Source organism: Prionailurus viverrinus, chromosome F1 (genome assembly GCF_022837055.1).
Source record: "Prionailurus viverrinus isolate Anna chromosome F1, UM_Priviv_1.0, whole genome shotgun sequence".
In the NCBI taxonomy this organism is placed as follows: domain Eukaryota; kingdom Metazoa; phylum Chordata; class Mammalia; order Carnivora; family Felidae; genus Prionailurus; species Prionailurus viverrinus.
Window position 1 is genome coordinate 33,106,156 of NC_062577.1, and position 9,616 is coordinate 33,115,771.

Below are 9,616 nucleotides of genomic sequence, written 5' to 3' on the forward strand. Positions count from 1 at the left end.
GTGGGTCAGGAGTACCTCCTCTTACATCCTCACCCCTGGTAGAGGCGATGTCTCTCGAACAAAACATGGTTACACACAGCTTGCCTTCCCTCCCTGAACCCTTATCTAGTGACATGCCCATTTTCCCCGCAACTCCCTCCTGGCTTCCCTGTATCCTCGCCCTTCCAAGGGCACGTCTTGCTCTTAGGACGGTCTTTGGGATCCAAGTATTAGGATAAAAAACCCAAACCCATCTGTCCTCATTTTGAAGAGGGGCAAAGGAACCCATCTGGGGACATCTGCCATCCTGAAGTTGGCCCTAGAGCCACCTGAGGAATTTTATCTACCCTCTGACGTCCATATAGGATTGGTCTTCATCGAGCTTGAGCTGGAGGTAAGAGTGGGGTCACTGCTGTTGTTATCCCTCTGTCCCTTTTTGAAAGATGTCGGATGGGCGTTTGTAAAGGCCACTCGTTTGATTTTAAAAACCCATGTGACAGTTCTCCTTCCGCTTGGCCCCGTAACTCTGCCGTACCCTGCCGCGATCTTACTGCTACTAGGAATGAGCTATCTGCCAAATACAGGAGCTGGCTTCGCCTCCGCCTGGCACAGTGGGACAGGTGCCTTAAGTGTGTCGACAGCTGCTCCTCTGAATCACCACTCACGTGCGTCCCTGGGCGCCCTGTACTCCGACCCGATGTGGAAGGGCTGTGTGCTACCCGGGATGGGCCCAGTCGCCTCGTAGGTGCTTCCCTCCATAGTGGGAAGTATGGTCTGGAAGAGGCCACCCCGCACCCTGACGTTGCACAGGTGTGCAAAAGTGGGTATTAATTCCACGGAAGAAAGAGCAGATGAACGAGTGGAGAACAGGCCCTACTCGATGTTATGAGTTAAAGCTGGAGGTGGGATTTAAGAGTCTGCAATATGTGTGTGTGAGGTAAAGCACTCCATTCCTTGATCCATGATCATATGTGTAGGGAGAGGAGGATCATCCTGTCAGAGCATGAAGCTCATAGACTAGAGGAGGTGGCGACCAGGGGACGGGCAGGAGAAATCATGTCTATCTCAGAACATGAGGAGGAATGGGGCCACAATGCGCCCATGCTCTTTTCTTCATGTGAGTGACTATAGAGCGTATACAGGTCAGGCTCAATTGGACAGCCATCGCTTACCAATCAGGGAACCCTGGGCTGTTCCTATCTGTAAAGTGGGGATAATAATACCATCCTTTCAACATTGCTGAGATGAACAAGTGATATGAAATATGTAAAACTCAGTGCTTAACATAGTGTAGCTACTCGACAAATGATAGTATGGTCTTCGGCATCTTATTTCTTCCTTCTCAAAGGGAGCAAATGGAGGCAGGGATGGAAGCCAAGAGCTCACCCAACTCAGCTCCGAGAGGAAATGGGAGCGATCTTGCTGCAAGTAAAAGTCCAAAGTACCGACTAGGCTTTGGCACACCCTCCAGGTGATTCAACTTCACCCACGCCAGGTTTCCTGGAATTGGAAAAGAAAGGGATCGGCATGAATATGGTGTTTGTGTCTCAGGGAAGCCAGCTTCTCTATCTCCAAACCCAGCTTCCAATTTGTCACCAATGTCTTGTCACCCATGGTCATATAGTTGACTTCTTTTTGCTCCCTCCAACTTCCTTTTGCTGTGTGGTTCAGTGACCTATATGCTGTTCTATAGCTATTCATTTTTAAAATGGAGAAAAAGAATAAACCTATATAACAGAGGGGAATGATGGCTCAAATCTATTTGAGGTGGCTCAAATAGAGACTAGAAAATGTTTCAAGCATTTTCTAAATAAGGTAGGCATCTTTCAGAAATGAATCAGGCGTAAGTTGGCAGGAAACAAGAAGGTATATTGGATGACTCCTCAAATCCCTTCTAATATAAGGGCCCAGTGAATTGCAGGAGTCGTTGCCATCATCAGCCTCATCACCACCACCATCATCATCATTGTCATCAGTGACCCTTGGCAGACAAGGGAGGTAAAAAACAGGTGATGTTCTAGTTCCATTCCCTCTTGCTCATTGCCTATCTGGATCATTGTCCTTATTCAGCACTTGCCACGTATCCAGGGTTCAAAATAATTCAAAGCAGAATGGTATCCTGGCAAAGCCAGATGAGCTATAGTGAGTCACTGCATCTCACTCATAAAATGGGGAACTTGGACGGAACTATCTCTTAGATCCATGCCAGCTCTGAAACATATGCTAAAATGAGTCCAAGCAACTTAATTAGGAAGATAAACACCATGCCAAAAATAATCACAATATGGTCTAAGATAAAATATACCTCATAGAACCTAAGACCTGGAAGGAACGTTTTAGATTATCTAATCCAACCTCCCACTCAAAAAGGAATTATGTCTGTAAGTTGATATATAGTCAGAAAGACGGATGGATGGATGGGTGGATGGATGGATAGATGGATGGACAGACGGGTGATGGACAGATGGATGGATGAATGCGTGGATGGAAGAATAGGTGGATGGGTAGATGGGAGGAGGGAGGGGAGAGAAACATATCGTGGACAAGAGTGCAAGCTTAGGAGTCAGGCTGCCAGGCACCCTGCACCTGTTTCCTTTTCGGTTTATTTTTGATTCCTTTAACTTCCTTTGTTGTGTGGTTCAGGGAACCAGGGAACGCTGGTTCAGGGAACGCTATCCTACAGTTACTTAGTTTGAACATGAAGTGTAAAAAAAAAAAATTATATAATAAGAATGAACCTTGTAGAAGCAGTAATAATCCTTACCTTTTACAATAATTTTGAGAAATGATGCTCACTGAAAATAGAATCAAGGGGCGCCTGGGTGGCGCAGTCGGTTAAGCGTCCGACTTCAGCCAGGTCACGATCTCGCGGTCCGTGAGTTCGAGCCCCGCGTCAGGCTCTGGGCTGATGGCTCGGAGCCTGGAGCCTGTTTCCGATTCTGTGTCTCCCTCTCTCTGCCCCTCCCCCGTTCATGCTCTGTCTCTCTCTGTCCCAAAAATAAATAAACGTTGAAAAAAAATTAAAAAAAAAAAAGAAAATAGAATCAAATGAGATAATACATATGAAACACACTTACCACATTGCTCAAAAAAATGGAATCAATTAATATTATTATCATATACATATGTAATTCAGACGCCAGTGGGTGCCCTTGAGGATTGGACTGATATCAGCCTACACTTAAATTCCTCAGCCCGGAACAGTCAAAAGCCCTCCTCCAGTTTCCAGAACCTCCTGCAGACAACCTACTCATGTACCATCCTGTGTGCTCTCCATCTGGGGGTGTGGCTCCGGGGCCTCCCTGCGCTGCCTGCCCTCCTACGCCATGCACTGTGGCCTCGTTTCACCCTCACTGTCCCCACTCCCAGCAAATTAATCAGACCCAAGCCCGGCCAGCCTCAAAGCCCAGGCTTTTAATCGATTCTCATAGGAAACCAAGTTACTTGAAGCATTTTTGTTGTTCTCTGACTTTTTAACCAAAGATTGGGGTAGGGGATATCAAGGGACCTAACACAAGGCACACGTCCGTTCTCACCTCCCATGCCACCCTTTCGATCCTCTTGTTCCCTCCTGGTGTGGGTGCTGTACGTAGGTCAACCAGGAAGCTCTCCCCGCCACACCCACGCTCAGAGCCCCTCATGATCTGAGCATCTGCCCCAAGACACTGTTCAAAAATTTTCTTATCCATGAATAGGGTTGTCTTCTTGAAATGAGCTCTGGAATGTTCTCTACCTCCTTACCTTCAGGCCTGAAAACGGAGAGGAAGAAAACACAAGACGACTTTTGGCATCTACACCTCCAACTGACCTGACCCCCGCTACACTCTCCCTAAGGAATCCCAGGGGCCTCCTTTCCATCGCTCCCTGATGTGCCCATCTGCTCGAGAGGGTTGGTTCCCTCCCCCACCTCCCGTGACTCCCCCAACCCCCATGCCTCAGGCAGGGGCTCTGTAATAGCCAGGGTCTACGTAGGTCTTGTGAGCGTGGGGATATGGTTTAGTTGAAGTTACTTCACATACAGGATCATTAGCATTTTAGGGTGACTTGAAATCAGGCACAATCGCAGCCTGAATCTTCTGCCGTCCCACCTCCACCTAGAGGGGCAGGCACTGCCCTGTGCCTCTGACCTCACCCGCTGGGAAGGCACAGTCCTCCTGTGGGCTGCTGCCCTGAGCGACCAGCCTCCTGCAAGAAGAGAGTTGAGTGACTCCCAAGGTTTTCTTTTTGGGGTTGTTCTTCTGCACGGGACCGGCACATCTTCCTGTAATATTTTGGTTTGCGATAAGAAATACACACTTGGTCTTCGTTTCTGTGCCCGTTTCTGGCACTGGGCTCTTAACACCCTTGGGGTTTCCTGTGAAGAGGGAGAGAGGGATATCATCTGTTATATTAATGAGTGACTTTTGGAAAGCCCCTAGATCCGCTAAGGTGAGGGCTGGTTCCCAGAGGAACCGATCCAGAGATTAGAGGCTGGAACTATCAATCCTACCTGCACCCCATCCCCCACCTCTGGGGAGGGGAACCGGGCTGGAGAAGAAGTTCAATTGCCACTGGCCCATGATTTAATCAATCAGACCTATGTTAACGAAACCGCCTTAAAAGGCCGAAGGACACGGTTTGGAAAACATCCATGTTGGTGAACCAGAGCGCATCCACGGCAAGATAAAAACTTCTTTGTTTGGGACCTTACCCTGCGTATCTCTCCACCTGGTCATTGATTCGTATCCTTCAACATCTTTTGTAACAAACTGGTAATCTAGGGGGTAAACGGGCTTCCTGAGTTCTATGAGCCGCTCTAGCCAATTAATCGGACCCAATGAGGGGTCGCGGAAGCCTCTGACCTACAGCCAGCGGGTCAGAAGCACAGATCACAAGCTGGACTCCACACTGGTGTCCGAAGCGGGGAGCGGTCTTGTGCGACGGGGCCCCCAGCCTGTGGATCTGCTGATGTCTCTGGGTGAGCGGTGCCAGAGTGGAGTTGAACTGTAGGACACCTAGCTGGGGTTGTGGCCTTGTTTGGTGGCGTAAGGAACCCCCCCCCCCCTTGCCAGAACTGGGTTCAGATCATTCTCCCTGCGCCGCCGCACTCTTACTTCCTGACCTACGTGTCCGGAAAACCAGGGCAGATTTCATGCGGCTTGAGACATTTCCCTTCACAGCTCCCCTCTGTGTTTTATGCCTCAACTGCCAACTCTGTTTCCGCTTCAGACTCAACATGTCCAGACCCGGGCCCAGGAGGGGGGACCCTCTGCCCAAATCTGATCCTTTTACAGTGTTGTAGGTCTCAGCCAGTGACACTAGCATCCGTCCGATCAGTGAAGCCGGAAACCAATGCATCGTCTCTGACCGGGCCCCTCTCCCTGGCCCTGAGTAATCAGTTACCGAATCACCACGTCACCTCCAAACATTCAAACCTGTCCTCCTCCTTTCCCTCTAACACCACCGCTGCCCCAGTGCCCCATCTGCTCTCTTTTGGTGGCAGGTCTCTAACTGTTCCCTTTACATCCACTCCAGCCCCCCTCCCGCACCCGTTCCAGCAGCAGACAAAATTATCTTTTCATCTGTAGGACGCTGCTTCTCATGTAAAAAGGAAAAGGACCTAAGAAAATGCACGCGTACCTGCATTTGTACAGCAACGGGGAACCCCAAGCTAATGGGACTGATTAGCTACAGAGGGTAGGTGGGAAGGCTGTAGAAAGGGGAGACGGGGAGAGGGCGGGAAGGATGGCAAGAACTATCCTTGGCTGAGTATACTTTTTGATAGTTCCAATTTTAGAACTGTGGTCATGTTTCACATATCCAGGAAATAAATATGTAAATAATAAAGAAATAAGCGGGATGTGTGTGTTTGGAAGAGGGTGGAAGGATCCCAGGTGAAATACACACAGTAGCAAACTTAATTACGTTAAAAGTGAAGGTCATACCACACGAAAGGGAGTGGGGAAGAAAAGAACGAGTCTAACTTTGAAAAAAAAAACCTACTTTCACTATGTGATTGCTGCATGAACGGGAGGTCCCTGCTGACACGTCCAGCTTGAGGATAACGGCAGGTGTGCTTATTTATGTATTTATTTATGTATTTGTTTATTTCTTCATTTATTTCTATTTTAGAGAGCGCCACAGGGGGAGGGGGCAGAGGGAGAGAGAGAGAATCTCAAGCAGGTCCTACGCCCAGCACCGAGCCTGACTTGGGGCTCAATCCTCAAACCCACGACCCTGGGGTCATGACCTGAGCCGAAATCAGGTCAGACGCTCCGGCAACTGAGCCACCGAGGCGCCCTGAGAAATGGTTTCTTAAGGGGACTCAGGGACAGAAGCGTGTCTTGAGTGGCTATAAGACCCAAGACACGTACGTCTGCAACCTCAGCTCCGTAAGATGTACTTCTATAACTCTAGAGACTGGGGAATACGTGCCAGTAACCCACCAGGTAGGAAATATCGTGTCTTCGGAGGAGTTAAAGGATATTATGCCCCAAGGGTGTACTTATGGGTGTGATTAGACAAAAAGGAAAGAATGTGGATGTGGGGGCTGTACTCAAAGCTTCAGGTCACAAAGCAGTTGTCGTGACACGTTCGTCCAAGATGGTGTTAGTCCGGTTCACACAATGATGTCAAAGGCTAAAGACAGATTCTAGCTGATGGCGATGTATTTCCCATTTATGGGCTAGCATTCTGCGTTTATGTTATTACAGGATCGAGCAAACAAGTAACTTTATTATGGAGGAAAGCACTAGGTTTCTTGCCGTTGGAGAAGAGAGTTACAAATGAGAAAATGAGAAAGACCAGAAAAAGCCCTGTGATTTTAGATTACAATTGGAGTTATCAGTATGAGCTCATGATTTTTAATATATATATATATATATATATATACAGACAGGTAAGTATAGATAAAGATACAGATGTGTGTGTATAATATATACATATATTTCCTAGTTCTATTCATCAAAAGGGCCTAGGAGTAATAACACCCCAGTTGCAACGAACATATCTAGCACCCACATCAGGCTTCTTAATATAATTTTACAAAATAGGGTCCAGTAGTCCTTCAAAAAGTTCAGGCTGAGAACAGAGAAAGAACAAGATGGGCCCCAGACATCTCGTGATGCCCAAAGCAAGGAAGTCTTGGGGCGCCTGGGTGGCACAGTCAGTTTGGTGTCTGACTTCAGCTCAAGTCACGATCTCACAGTTCGTGAGTTCAAGCCCCACATCGGGCTCTGGGCCGACAGCTCAGAGCCTGGAGCCTGCGTCAGATTCTGTGTCTCCCTCTCTCTCTCTCTGCCCCTCCCCTGCTCACGCTCTGTCTGTCTGTCTGTGTCTCTCAAAAATAAATAAACATTAATACATTTTTTAAAAATAATAACAAATTTTAAAAACACAAGGAAGTCTCAAAGAATGGTGGAAGCATGTCAAAAGGACAGAACAGCCAACGTAAAGGGTCTCTCTCTAGCCAAATATGCTATGCTGAGCAACACAATAAATAACAGTCGTGGACCGTAACCCACAGAATAAAATAAATGTATATGATCCCATAGTGATGTAAAGAAATAACTGAGTAAATAATTAAATGGGGGTTAAGAAATGACTCTGGTACAGTAGCATCCCAATAAATAAATGCTGAAGGAATGATGGAAACAAACATCACAACTTGGCAACCACCACAGTAATAATTGTTACAGGTGAAAATCATTAATATATGCTAAAATTAGTGGAAGAAAGCATGATGGGAAGTAGGATTTTTGCATAGTCTCAAGGTATCCACCTGTAAGATACATACTGGTCGAAACAGGAAGAGCAGTGACTTTGCGATGAAAACATGTGGCAGATACAAGTTTAACAAAGTTAACCGAGTTAACATCACGGGTTATGATGCGTAGTTGATAGCAGGTGCCTCCTATTATACTGCACTAAAAAGGACACAATGTCACAGTGTTCTTGCCAGCAACGCACAATCTGAACTTAAACATGAGAAAACATCAAATACCAATTAAGAGACATTCCGCAGAAATAATCGGCCAGGATTCTTGAAAGGCCCCAGGATATTTAAAGACAAAGGCACGATCACACATTGAAGAGAAAAGAGACGTGACAAATAAATGCCGTGAAAATTCTGGGTTGGATCTTGCATTGGAAAAGGACATCTTGATTTGGTTTAAAAAAATATTTTTTTAAGGTTTATTCATTAAAAAAAATGTTTTAATGTTTATTTTTGAGAGACAGGGACAGAGCATGAGTGGCAGAGGGGGAGAGAGAGAGGGAGACACAGAATCCAAAGCAGGCTCCGAGCTCTGGAGCTGTCAGCCCAGAGCCCGACGCGGGGCTCGAACCCATGAACTGTGAGATCATGACCTGAACCGAACTCGGATGCTTAACCGACTGAGCCACCCAAGTGCCCCAATGTTTATTCATTTTTGAGAGAGAGAGACAGACAGAGCACGAGCAGAGGAGGGGCAGAGAGAGAGAGGGAGACACAGAACTCATAGTGGGCTCCAGGCTCTGAGCTGTCAGCACAGAGCCCAAAGTGGGGCTCAAACTCAAACTGCAAGATCGTGACCTGAGCTCGAGTTGGTCGCTTAACCGACTGAGCCACACAGGAGTCCCTTGATTTGCTTTTAATAAGTGGACTTCTGTAAGATGCTAACATTTGGGGAAGCTGGGTGACGAGTATATGGGAACTCTTTGAACTCTTTTTGGAATTTTTTTTTAAGTTTATTTTGAGAGAGAGAGCATGCACGAGTGAGGGAGAGCAGAGAGAAAGAGAGACAGAATCCCAAGCAGGCTCCACACCATCATTGTGGAGCCCGACTTGGGGTCTGAGCCCACAAACCCTGAGATCATGACCTGAGCTGAGATCAAGAGTCGAAGGCTTAACTGAATGCGCCACCCAGGTGCCCCTGGAACTTTTTTAAAGTTTAAAATTAGTAAGTTTAAAGAAAGACGTCTTTTTATGTTTATTTTTGAGAGAGACAGAGAAAGAGTGTGAGTGGGGGAGGTGCAGAGAGAGAGAGAGAGAGAGAGAGAGAGAGAGGGAGACAGAGGATCTGAAGCGAGCTCTGTGCTGATAGCAGAGAGCCCGATACGGGGCTCGAACTCACAAACCGCGAGATCATGACCTCCACTGAAGTTGGACACTTAACCAACTGAACTACCCAGGGGCCCCTGAGGTGCACCTTTTCACTGTCTCTGGATATGCCCTGTTCATATTGCAACTTGCATGGTGGTCGGTAACCAGATACTCCAGTGGTCCTTTGGGTAGTCAGGCTTGACAAGCAAAGGTGTGGACATCGTCTCCACCCGGGGCCTGGGACTATGCAGAGGAACCTCCTAACCAGAGATGGAGAACCTCATCCTAAATCCCCAGGAACATACTCATGTCCCTGAAAGGCAGCAGAGCACAGGGTAAAAGGGTAGACTCTGGAGTCAGACCTTGGGGCTCATCTTGAGAGTTATAACAATAGGCGACATTTACTGAAGTTAAATATGTACAGGACACGGAGGTAGGCACTTTACCCACACTATCCTGTTTAATCCTTCCCCCTAGTAGAGGGAAACGGAGGCAGAAACAGATTAAGAGAGCTGCCCTAAGTCACTCAAGTCACGTCCGGTCTTGAACTCTGGCTGTTGTGCACACTTCCTAAAA